This window comes from Protopterus annectens, chromosome 2.part0 (assembly GCF_019279795.1).
Source record: "Protopterus annectens isolate FY-2018-M chromosome 2.part0, PAN1.0, whole genome shotgun sequence".
Lineage (NCBI taxonomy): Eukaryota > Metazoa > Chordata > Ceratodontiformes > Protopteridae > Protopterus > Protopterus annectens.
The window spans coordinates 996,647,009-996,661,275 of record NC_056728.1 but is presented as its reverse complement, the minus strand read 5'-3'; positions in this window follow the sequence as shown (position 1 = coordinate 996,661,275).

The window sequence follows — 14,267 nt, the reverse complement described above, 5'->3', positions numbered from 1 at the left end:
AGTGAGAGTGTGTATTGTTGGTAAGTACACCATCACCTGGCACGTTGCCAACATTATCTCGGTCTGCAATGCCTGGGTGAGTATTGTATGTGACATTGAATGTGGATGTAGCCAAACAACACAGACATACCATCACACTGCCTGAGGCCCCACACTGCAATGTGCGGCAGTCATGTTTAGGTAGCTAGCCTTGGAGCATGTGATGGACCTCGAGGACCCACCATGGCTGACAAGTGATGCACCCCACACATGTGAATATACACCACCGTGCAACAGCCTGCACATGTGCTCGTACATCAGATGTGCATGGAACATGACCACCACCGTGGCGTCTGTGAAAAGGTCAGTACTGCCATGTCTCTGTGTGGAATAGCATGGTCCCTACCATCGTGTACATGCTACGGAAGCGCACTGTGGTATGTGTCAGCATATGTATGTACACTGTCCATCTGCTGGGTTGTCATGCCATTAACAACTGCTGTCAGCAGACGTCAGTAGTACTGGCTGTAGTACACATGTTCTGTGTATGCTGCGATGGGTGTGTTTCCAGGGTGTGGCTAGCAGGGCTGTGAAGCATATGTGTTCATCCACCAAAGGGGGGATAACCCCAGGTGCAACACACCAGACACATGGAGGTATTGTCACACCAGACACATGGAGGTATTGTCACAGCTGAGGGTAGTGTAGGTATGGTATGTGTTGTGTAATGTGTCAGCCAGCTGGGTGGAGTGCACACCTCAAGCATGTGTAGGTACATGGGTGTCTATTCTAGGGAAGTGTGGTTTGCTGTCAGCACATGGCAGTATCAGCTGTCTGAGGCCCAATGTACAGTATAACAACACAGACAGCATGTAACCTGCGGTGTACAATGTCAACTCTGTTGCGTGTTACAATGTGTCTAGTGGTCACAAACACGGGTATCTGCACATTGAGCACCTATGATGCATTGTGTTCGGCAACTATCCAGGATGTGTGCAAAACACTGTGTGATGTGGGATCTCCTCACCTGTGGGTGTTGCAGTCCAGGTATGTGCCTGGGAGGTACGATCTGTGTACAATCCGTACTCGCAGGTGTGCTGCACAGAGCATGGAGGCAGGTCCCAGTCACTGCAGATAAATGTGAGTGGTGCAATAGTGTGTGTGCCTTGCTTGTGTGCAGCACAGTGGAAGATGCAAGCATTGTCCCAAATGACCCCATGCCGCGCCTGCCTGTTACAGCCCTGCCGGAGACAGTTATGTGACACCGCCACAGAGGCAGTATAGCATGTGAAGATGTACATGTGTGCTCCACACCCCAGGCAGATGGCTGCAGGTCATATGTGCCACAGCAGTGTGGTCGACCAGGACTGTCATAGCGGTCAGATACCACATGCCTGTATAATTACAGTATGAGCATAGGCAACAGTTGCAGTGACACAGTAGGTCAATGTACAGTGTCCCTGTGTTCAGACCACTGCCTACTGTACACTTGGCTAGACACACACCCAGAGGGTGATGACACCGGTGAGCCATCACATGTCCCAGTACACGTAGCCTGTGTAATGCCATCACAGGGCAGTCACAATAACACGTTGTATGAGAGATATATTGTACCAGGTGATGTGTCATGTGTGCATATGTTGGGTTGCACAGCTGTTCACACGTCCGCAACATATCAGTGCATGATGCCTAGTGTAACATGATGTGTGGAACTGCACTGTGATCCACAACAGGGTCATCCGAGACAGGTGTGTTGTGAATGGTGTAACCCATGGTTCCACGGGATATACACCGGTGCTGTTAGCTGCCATGCTGGGGGCCACCAGTGGTGCCTACAGTGGTCATACAGACATACTGCACACATTATTCTGGCAGGATTGTCCATTGTTGTAGATGATGTGTTACTACTTGAAGGTAGGTGTGTGTTGTGAATGTTACCCATCCAGATGTGACCATCAGGTGCAGTTATGGTTGTCGACAGCATCACACCCATCCACAGCTGTCAGCACCCTGTCCCCAGGATGGGTATCAGCCGCCCTCGTACTGTGTGACTAATGTGCAGATGGCGGAACACCTACCACTGGCTGGCTAACAGTGTCATCTAGGAAGGCTATGTGATGGCTGGAATACACCGTTCTAATGTATACTGATGGTATCCCAATGAAGTACATGGAATCACATATAGTAAGCCATGGCTGGCATGTAAACCATGTACAACAATGACTGTGCAACAGACACAAACAATGTGGAGCCATGTTGAACATGCACCTGTGAGAACACGAAATGAGGTATGTTGCACATATCGATGTACAACTGTCAGCTATGGGCACAGCATGGATGCAGACGCACATCCCCCACAGGCAGTACCGCTCCATGTTGGTAGGGGGGCATTGCACGAGTACATGTGACAGTTGCTGTACCACCACATGTACTGCATATCCGTCACATAGGGGTAGCAGTGGTACGTGACTGTCGGACATGCCTGTACATACGACCATGTCCCACAGGATATGTGTTATGTGTGTACAACACCTGTTGTACCGTCATCAAGCTGTGAAGTGTATGGCTGCCAGTGTACCTGTGTGACATGTTGTGCAATGGGTGCAAAGGTACAGAGTAGCGCATTGCATGCCCACATGTCCCACACAGGTGCATAGCCTGAACATACAGTACAAATAGGGTGTTGGATAATAGCAACCCACAAGAGGTGATGGGTATGGGTGGCAACCCACTACCACCTGTCCAGGTAAGATGTGCATGTCCATGACACATTAGCACCTGAGATGTTAGCAGTACAGCTGTACAGGGCAGCATGCATATCCAATCACTAATATCCTTGCGTGTTCCACCACTGCCCTGTTGACAGACAGACACCAACACAATGTGCAGCATTGACATGTGCACAGCACATCACCGCTGGCTACAGTAGAACAGGGTTACCATGTAGACACGTGCACAGAACATCTGCACCAGCCACAGTCAAACACGGTATGTGTGGAACCCCACCGTCATTGTAGCCCATGCCACAGACAGATGTTCATGCATCTGTGTATGTACGGCTGGGAATGTCCCTGGCCTAGCAGTATAGCTGTGTCAGTGTTGCGAACAACATACTGAATGGGCTGGGTGTGTGAGGTGTGCGTCATACGTGTATGGTCCGATGGATGATACCATCAGTGCCCCCGCTATGTGAACATCCCTGTCCCCATAAATGGATACCTATGCTGTGCCCAACACCACAGTCCCTGTGGGAGGGATGGTGCTGTGTGGTGCACCCGCCGACATGGCGGTGGCAGCAGGCGCTGGATGTAGACATATGTGGTACCCATGTCAGGCCAGGGTACCATCCATGTGCACAGGATATCATTGTGCGGGCACATACAGCACTGTGTTGAACAATATCACAGCACATAGCACCTGTCAGGGGTAATGTGTATGCATGGATGTGCGATACCAGCATGCACCATACACACCCCCACCAAGCAGCATGATGCCTACCTTGCAGAAGGCCATTGTCCACACCATGATGATAGACATGCGTAATGTCCATATACACATAGCAATGACATATGGAATGGACAGCCACCCTCCCAATACCAGTATCCCCCAGGTGGGACACATCCCTGTGCCACATCCCTGTGCCATGTATGTGACATACCCTGCCATACCATGCAGCCCTGTCCAGCAAGGCTGCACGTGCCATCACAGTCATGCATGGTGCGATGGCCAAATGGCACTTGCACTATCAACTGTCCAGAGCAGTAATGTGGCACTGATGCACCTTGTGGTGTCACAGGTGCTGTGTGTTGGCGTGTACAACATGCGCACGCACATGCTATGTATGGCCATCCGTGCTAATGTCATATGATTACACAATGTCCCATATGTATCACATGTGCAATACAGGCGAGCCGTGGCAGGTTGTCCAACACCTGTACAGTGCTGTGTAGATGTACATGGCACAACACATGCATGTACAGGTGTCCATGTGTATGTGTGCAGTGCCACCGCTGACATCCATAATGGCTGCGTCTGTGATGCCTAGCGACATATACACAGCATCCAGGTGAACAGTAGAACTGTGCTTTATCGACATGTGCCAACTGGTATGAACACAGGTGCAGGCAGGTACACATGTCCACAGCAGGTTACCATCAACATGGTGTGTGTACAGTGTGATGAGTTGACACACAGATATGATATGATAACTGCCGCCTAACGGTGTGACAGCAACACCTCAGCTGTGTCAGTGCCTTGATGCATCGCAGAGATTACTGTGCAGATGTCGTACATGTCATAGCAATGTATGTCCAGCGGTATGCCAGTACATCAGTGTAAATGTGACCTGTCACCATCATTATGTCTTACAGATAATGCCTTGTTCACGGCTGCCAGCCTTCAGCCGCCAGGAGGATGACGTAATCATACCATTGCTCCATGACAACTATGACCTGCTATTCAGCCATGTTCCACAGCAAGTGCAGCAGCGGGATGACCTGTGGCAGGATATGTGCAGGAGGGTGAACGACGTGGGTGGCAACAACCGCACCTACCAGCAGATACGCCGACACTGCACGGACCTAATATGGCACGCGAAACAGCATGCCGCCGCAATCACCAGAGAGCAAGGTGGAACAGGTGGTGGGCCACCAACCCAGCCCCCACTCACACACACGGAGGGGCTCCTGGCCAGTCTGGGGACACCCAGGGAACATCATGCAGAAACAATAGCTGCCATCGTGGAGGTGGGTGTCTCCCAACCAACGAGCCTGGAGCTGCCTGGTAAGTCAGTCTTGCATATGTGTATGATATGTGCCGTAGATGTGGGTGTCACAGTACACCACGTAATGTACCAACACATGCCAGGTATATGGGCACACAAGCCGCATACTACAGTATGCTACGTTGTGTTTGCAGACGTGTGCATACCACATGCTATCACACAGGTACATGATGTGACATGCACAGTGCTTACTGTGGCTACAGTCATGGATAATGTTTTTACTGTTGTGTCGCCCCTATACAGGTACCTCTGGCATGTCGCACAGCCATGGGTCCATCACAGGTAAGACTGTTGTTAGTAACAGGCATGTTACAGTGTATAGATATTCGTCATGTGGCCAGGTATAACATGCACACCTGGGTTCTGCTACAGTCACGGTATACAGGTTGCACCACCAGACACACACGCCACCCATGTACAGTAGATACAACTGTTAGTATACACCGGCATGAAACCACAGTACCTGTCAGTGTGATATGTGCAGTCAGCTATGCATACAATGGTGGAGGTGTTCTACAATGGATGCATATGTAGTATGCATTGGAACACCATTTGTGGTACGCACACAGTACCACATAGTGAGCTGTGATCTGGACAGCACACAGGTGTCACCAATGTGACAGATGCCCCTGCATTGTGTGCACATGTTGTGACACGGCACACATCATGTCCCACGCCCATGGTGTTCTGTCTGCACTATTGTCACACCATGACATGACCTATGCCCGACATAGCAAACATCCACACTGTTGTCTGCATAGCCCTCTGGATTGTGACACCTCTGACTTGTATGGGTGTATGTCACATGGGCCACCACAGGGATGGGTACACGATGCCCATCACACACAATTGTCCATGACCCAGTCAAACATGGCCATGGGTGATAGCCACAGGCATGTTGCCACACAGTACGTCTGGAATGGATAGACACTGTTGCACATTGTCCACGCATAGTGCGATCATAGCTGTAGTGGACCACCTGTACATCTGATGTGGTACACCAGACAACCGGAATGCCTGTCTGCAGCCACCGGAGGTGCCACCAGTGTCTACCATATACGTGCTGTGGAACAGCATGACTGTGTTGCAGACATGGCAATGCAATGCGTCCATGTTATGCATCACACAGAAACATACCTGTGTCCTGCTGCCATGCAGTGGCACAGTGCCTGTACTCCCCACTGTATAGCTATGTACATGGCTCACACCAACCACACCTGCACAGACATCTTTGTTACACATGCATTCTATCTGTAGCCTGTACACATAACACTGCACTGTGACGCCCAGTATGATGCGGTGCATGTGGTGGGACACCATTGTCACATGTCCACATGTTATCGCACATGTCGGCAGAGTACATGTCAAAGTGACGCCAGCCATGTGTACTGTTAACCTGCCTGTGGCCACATGGTGTATCACGGTGATGCATGCAAACTACCATGAATGTGTGTACTGCATGCCTACTGAAATGACACCTGCTTGATGTTGTGTGCACCCCAGGGCAGTATGCATACTACCACTATTAATGTCTGGCCTGCATTCTCTGAGCTGTGGTGTAGGAATGCTGCATGCCATCTGCAATATCACATGCATGATGTGTCTGCGTGTGTGTGTGTCTGTGTGTGTGTGTGTGTGTGTGTGTGTGTGTGTGTGTGTGTGTCTGTGTGTGTGTGTGTGTGTGTGTGTGTGTGTGTGTGTGTGTGTGTGTGTGTGTGTGTGTGTGTGTCTGCGTGTGTGTCTGCGTGTGTGTAATGTATCTTACAGTATGTCTTTGTATTCACAGGTGGTGTAGGTGCGTTCCCCTCCTGCAGTCCATCTGATGCTAGTGTCCCCACAGATACTAGCGGTGATGACCATATGCATGAGGTACAGGCAGGGTTGTCAGGGGCAGAAGCTGTGCCATTGGTTACCATCCCACCTATGTTCCCCTCATCCCGCTGCGGTTCTGATGCCGACACATACCACATCACCGTTGCCCATAGAGGAAGGACAGTCAGCATCTGTTGGCATTGAGCAGGAATGTGTGGTGGCTACAGAAGGTGCGCGTACACACCATGTTGCCAGTGTAATGACTGGTGATGTGCCACACAGGCATGTGGCTGGTGCTGCTCATAGGAGGACCTCTGGCAGACATGCACCTGCTGTACAGGCTGCAGCAGCTGGTATCACCAGACGCATGTTCCAGACTGTAATGGCGGCACAGGCACGTGCTGAATGGCAGAACCAAGAAGGGCAGAGGCTGCAGAGGGCCACAATCCGTTCCCTAAATGAGAACATCCAGTCATTGGCGAATGCTCAACAGCAGATTGCTAATGTACTGGATAGGCGATTAGGTGAGATGGTTGGAATCCTCGACCGAGGCATGTCAATCCGCGAGCGTGAGCTGTCTGTGCTGGAACACCTGGTAGGGGTGAGGCGTAGGACACGTGGCGTGGGCCAGCAACACCACCTAGTGTAGGTCGATGTGCGTGCCACCTCTCATGCCCACTCACACAGTACCGGTAGCAGCAGCAGTGCAGCTGGTGCTACACCGACCACACCAGGACACAGCAGGCCATGTGGACGTGGCCCTGGCCAGTCCCAGCGTGGACACGGTTCCAGCGGACATGTGTCATCAGAGAGTGGCCACTCCATACCTCCACCTGGTAGTGCCCGTGCGACCCCAGGCAGGCACGGGTCACGTGGCCGCAGACGGACACAGTGAGCCGTACAACCTGCACTGTACAGTCTGGGGCTGCCAAGTATACCCCGTGTAGGCATCACGTATGGCTGAACTGTGTACACACATACCCACACACGGCAGACACAACTGTAGGGCTCCACCACATCCACATGCATTCTGCACAGTCATGCCCAGTAAATGCACCGGCCCTTACACACACACATGATGTCATCCATTGGTACAGCCTATGTCCCTGGCACACATATCACCCTGTGCATATGATGAAGCCTCTGCCGCATCACTGTCATCCACACCATCGGTGCACGGTTATGCAAATATATTCTGATGCACAGGGTGGACAAGATAGTGAGAGGTGTATGTGATACCTGTGTACGCTTAGCGTGTGATGTGTATTTTGCAGTGGTTGTGTATGACAGGTGACAGGTGCGTATGTGACGTGGGTTGTGTACTGTCATCATGCAGCAGACGTACCATGTAGTGCAGGTGCAGCACGCATTGAGCTGTGTACACGGTATGTGTGATGGTTACATGTGTAGCACCATGTTGGTTCTGTTAACCTGTATGCCTCATATGGTGTACTCGCATGTGCCTACTGGGAGCACTGTTATCAGTCCCCCACGTGTAGCTGTGGGTTACCCACAGGCACATCTGGCAACATCAGCATACCACATGTACCCGCAACCTGCCTGGACACCTACATAGGTACATAGGTGCATAGGTACATACTAGGCTATGTGCCCTACGGCATGTGTAAGCCTAGCCAGAGTGTGTGTGGCTTTCACCACCCCTTAGGATGAGGATACTATATCCATTGGTCTGCTGTCCCTCTGTCCAGCAGTGACACAGAGATGTTTCCTGGGGCATACCTACGATCTCCCATCCACACATCAGGATTACTCTTGGACAGAGTCAGTGAGGGGCTCTGCTTCACAAGGGCTGGGAATCTGTTCCATGGTGTAGGGAGTCTTTGGGGCGATGAACCTGTCCCTCCAGCACATCCTATTTCTATCCGTGTTGAGGTTTGTGTCTGTTGCTCTCGTGCCCGTGGTTGTTTGGATCCTAGGAGGTGGAGCATGTCCATGAAACCCAGGTTGGACATAGCCATGTATGTCAGGCACAGATCACCTCGGAGCAGATGGTATGAGAAGGTATAGAGCCGGAGTTCCCTCAGTCGGGCAGCATGTGACATATGTTTCAGCACCTTTATCCCTGTGTTGGGGAACGTTTGGGGTCCTTCCGACTGCTGCAGGTGTCGGGTTAGGTACATTCCGAATGGGGCGTTGTACCCAATCATTGGTCTGATGCGTGAAGAGTACAGGGGTACAATGACCTCCCCTGATCTGGATGTGAATCCCTTCATGACCAGGTGGGCAATGTGGAATGTCTTCCCAACCACATTGGCAATGTGAGTGTCAAGAGAGGTTACCGACAAGTTGGGTCCCCAGGTCCCTGATCACGTCTACCATGTTTAATGGATTACCACCTATGTGGTAATTCGGGGTTAACTTGTCTTTCCCAAAGGGTAGGTCTATACCTTCCCTGGCATGTAGCTTCAGTCCATGGCTCTGGCACCAGTTATCCATTTCTCTGAGACCTCAGGTGGATGTCTGTGTCTGATGGGGTGTTGATTATGGTGGCCGGTTTGCAGTCATCTGCATACCTTGTCTGCCACAATCCCCCTATGTTTGCATGCACGTCGGAAAGTTGAATGCCGAACAGGAGGGGGCCCAGGACTGAGCCCTGTGGGCCACCACTCGGGACCAGCTTGGAGTCTGACATGGCACCAGGAACACTGACCCTGTGGGTTCTGACCTTGATCCGGTTGTCAACCCATCATGTGACATATGGCTCTACATCTACGCTGGTGAGCCTTTCTATGATGCCCGAGTGGAGTTTGGTTCGAACGCTGTCGCCAGGTCACGGTAGTCTGTGCGAACCGACGTACCCCCATCAATGGCCTTAGTGACTCTTCCGAACAGGTCGACCAGGTTCAGGAGGCAGGATCTGCCCTTGACTAAGCCGATGTGGGTATGTTCCGGTATTTGTTGTTCCCCAATGTCTTCATTTATGGGCTCCATTATGGTCCCCTCCATAGCTTTGCAGACAGGACTCATCAAGCTTATAGGGCAGTGATGTCCAGAGTCCATAGGAGCACCGCCTTGGTGGAGTGGGACCACAGTTGCCGTATGCCATCCATCGGGTACGTAGCCTGTAGTAAGGCTAAGATTAAACAGCAGCCTTATGTGCGGGTTGAGGCCCTCATTGAGGTTGTGTAGCACACAGCCGGGGACACCGTCTGGTCCCATTAATGCTGTGTTCTCTGATTTACAGATAGCAGCTCTCACCTGGGCATTCGAGATGTTTGGGAGGCTAGACTCTGGTGGGATAGATACCTCCCCTCTTGGGGGGGAGGGAGGGTAGATGTATGCACGGAACCTGTCTGCCAGTTTGTTGGCAATGTCTGTAGGTTCAGTGATCATTGTACCAGTCTGGACTAATTCCGAGCATAACTGTGAGCTTCCACCCATGTTCCTACCATAGCTAAGGAAGGCCTTATGGTTGTCTTATGTGTCCTTTGCAAGTCCTGTCCCACAGGCGGCCTTAGATGATTGTATGAGTGATCGTATGCTACCGCCAGTATTAATCAGTGATGCCTTCCCTGGTAGTGATATTGCTCTGTCATGTAGTAGCTTTCACCTCTTGTTGTATGGTTTGTTTATGGCTGGGGTCCACCAGACCATGTGCCTGCCTTTGGTGGACAAGGTCCTGATGTTATTAGGGATTGCTTGATCCAGACATTCCTGGGGGTGCTCGTAGAAGGCATTTGTAAGGGTTTCAACAATGTAGCCTGTGTTTACCACTGGCATGAAGGACTTGTAGGGTACCACACCAGTCGTATGACGTGTGGGGTTCACTGTGGAGAGGTCTTCACTGTGGTCTCCCTTGCCGGTGTTGGGGGCGGGATGCGGATCTCCAGTGAGATCACTATATGGTCTGACCTCACCGTTGAGGGATGTACATCCTGTGTGGAGCATGCCGTCCCCATGTGTGATGATCAGGACTAGTATAGTTCCTCCCCTTGTGGGTATGGTGCATAGTTGTTCCACAGCATTCGGGTGTATGAACACCTGGAACCTTTGGTGTAGGGTGTTGTGTCCTGGGTAATGTTCCCGGTCTATGTATGGGTGGTTGATGTCACCCAATATGATGGTGTTGTGAGAGCATTCATACTCCCCAGTGTCTTCAGGAAGGCTGTGTAGGTATCCTGGGTTTGGGAGGGTGGTCTGTAGCATGCAACAAACTGTAGGGCAGTCCTACCCATGGTTAATTGCACCTGGATGGTCCCCGCTGCTACGTGCATTTCTGCCAACCTGGAGGTGTGGGTATCCTTCATGGAAATGGAGACTCCACCTCCTTCTGTGGTTTGGTCTGGGTTAGTGTCCTGAATGCGTGATATGAGGTATGACCTGCTAGTGCTGGGGTGCTCTCAGGAGCCCTGAACCAGGTTTCAGTCACAGCACTGACATTGATGTCCTCCATACTGAGGAGGGCTTTTGAGGGTGTGCAGCATGGGCGTAGACTACTGGCACTGAGCAGTATTACCCTTAGTTATTTCCAGGTTTGTAGTCTAGGGTGGTAGGTTTATCATTCCAGCCTTGCCTGCAGTGGGCACTGTGGGGGTGGCAGGAGCCTTTGCCAAACTCTTGAAGCCCAGGGGAGACAGGTGCAAGCCATCCCTTGTGAAGGAGTGTGGCATGTCAAGCATGTCATCCCAGGCAAGAGGGCATTGGATCCCCTCAGACTGACACCGGTAATCAGGCCAATTATCAAGGGTGATCATTTGGACCCAGTATTGTGGCATCATGCTTGATGAGGGTGGGATACTGCTCAGGGTCAGGGTCATGCTGGCCTGGGCTACACAATCTGAGAGCCCCTCTATGTCTACTTTCATGTATCCCAGGGTGGTATGTCTCCGGTCGTTGACACCAGCATGGACAATGACCGTGTCACACTTGTACATGCTGCGGAGTGACCTGAGTGCATGTGTTATGTGGCGGATTCCAGCGCCCGACAGGCAGCCTACTGTGATCATTCCCTTGTCCAGTCTGGTGGGTGGGACGTCAGTGTGTCTGACTATGGCGTCACCTATTACAGGTGTGTCTGGCATTGTGTGTGGCCTTAAGGGCTGTGACTGTTTAGCACACTGACGTTGAGAACTATGTGTTGCATGTCCTATGTCTTGTGGAGGCAGTTGCTTGGGTGTCTGCTTCGGAGGCCTCGTTAGGTTCATTACATGTTTTAACAGTGCCTCCGAGTATGTCTTTGTGTGTTCATGTGTTTGTTTAGCATTTGTGATAGTTCCATGTGACACTGGGTTTGTGGTGTGCATGGTGTCCTTCCCCTCCTGTTTGAGCTTGCCGGTCGTGGTTTGAGAGAGCTCAGCCTCCTGTCTGGCTATATAGTTGCATCTCTCACATGTATTATGTTTATTGGGGGAGGTGCGGCTTGTCCGTGTCCATGAGGCACCTGTAACATTGCCTCAGGATGCCCAGATTCACCATCTGAACAGGAGAGGTCACTAGCAATTGACCATTCGACATGCCAGAGAACGTGAATGCGTTTGCTGTGTAACTGGGTCAGAAGGGACCTATAGGGAAATGGATACTCTAGGGGATTCTAGGCTAGTGTAGTACTCCATCTAGTATACATGTACTTTACCTATGTAGGAATACTGTGGGAGCAGGTGCTGAGCTTTTGTGATAGAGAACAGACAGTTTAGATTGCAAGTAGAGAAGTTCTACGTGTAAACCTGTGGAGCACGGAGCCAGATATAGTGTAACGTTGTTTACACGGTACATGACACAAATGTCCACACATATACTGCACCTGACGCCTGTGGTCAGTGCCACAGGCTACGGTGGACAGAGACATCACATACATGGCATGACACAGTACAGGTATGGTGACATTCTGCAGGTGTCGTACACAGCGTGCTGGCGACTGACCGCAGGTGTCACCTGTCAGCTGTGGTGCATGCTGTGCAGCAGTAGGATGCTGTACCGGTACAGGAATATGTCTGCAATTGCGGGGTGTACACTACTATGGTGCACACCCCATTGAGTGCAGATGGGGACACCTGCCTATGTGGTCAGCACCCTCACACTATGATGCACCCACACGCCATGTCACAGGGGGCGGACTTGCACAGGTGGCCAGTATGGCTCACAACTATGGCATTGACAGGGTCGTACAATGCAGCACCAGTACGGGATGGTCACCCTGTGTGGTTAGTGTCCATTCACAACACTATATCTGCATACACCCTCACAACAGGCAGCAGACATACACACATGTTGACACACTGACATGGTGGTGACCACACATGTCAACACGGAGGGACGACGTGTTGCATGTACTGCACCATCCACATCCATGCACCCCACACCGAGGTATGTACAGATCTCTACCATGGTGTACAATGATGTGTGGCACATGGCACATAGTCCCCCCGATCTGTGGCATACATGGGCACACATTCCTGCACACATGTCGGTGCTGGGAATGCCACACCCGCTATATGGGATATGTGCAGGCGTGCAGCAGTATGTAGTGCATCATGCGTACCAACACTGTATCCGGCAGCTGTGCTGATATATGCACTTGGGAGGTGGTAGGGGTTACAGTAGCCATGTGACATATGGTCCATGACACCTGACTGATGGGTATGCATTATGGCAGCACTGTCATGTAACGGCGACATAGCAGACTGTATGCACATGGCAGGGTAGGATGGTGTGTGACACACCTGTGACCACCACCTGCACACATGCATGTGGACAGGTGTTTAAACACATGATGTACACACATACCGCCATGCGTGCTGTTACTATGCCACCATATGACGGCCCCCATGATGGGTATGCATGTGGTAGGGGGTTGCAACTGTGTTATGGACATCGGACACCGCTCATGCATGGCTGCACCATGCACAATACACGTGTCACATGTATCCCCTGTTGCCATGTGTATATGCATTGCTACTTTGTGACATGTGTGTCGACATACATGGAACATGGAATGTGGTATGGTACCACAGCTGTCACAGGCAAACTGTACAAGGGTATGTGTCCCAGTCAACACCGCTACACCCTGTAGGGGGAGCATACCACAGACATGTGTCCACCTTCCATTCGTGTGTGTATTACCGCGTATGCCAGTGTTATGCATGTGGTACATCACAGGCTTCGTATGTGTCCTGTGTGCAGTCCATGCACACAGCCGGACAATCACAGATATGACATATCCGGACTTTGTTTCACTGTGGTACAGCTGCAGTCATGTGTCATATCTGTGTCAGGCCCGTGGTATGTGTGGAGCACGCATGTCCATGTATACCAATATGGACGGACTACATCAGACCTGTGGGATCATTGATAGTACATGTGTACTCTGCATGACGGGCGTACACCGCCATATAGACCTGTGGAAATACGTCACATGCTGTTGCTGGACCGTGAGGCATACTGCTGCACCAATGACATGGTGCTGGCATGGCAGCTACAGTGTTCACTGCAGTGTGTACATGTTCAGCCTGCACCCGTGACACCTGTGATGTCATCTGTGTGTGTATGTGTAACTGCATGTGTGTCCACCCTGTGCGTGTGTACGGGTTTACCTGGCCATGACTTGCGGTGTGTACACTCCGTCTGCATGCCGGACGGCGCGTAGCACATGCTAGGTGTGTGAGCATGACCGGGTTGCTGTTGTGTAGGTGGACACACACGATGGTCCACACTCTGCCCTTCCATGATTCCACCC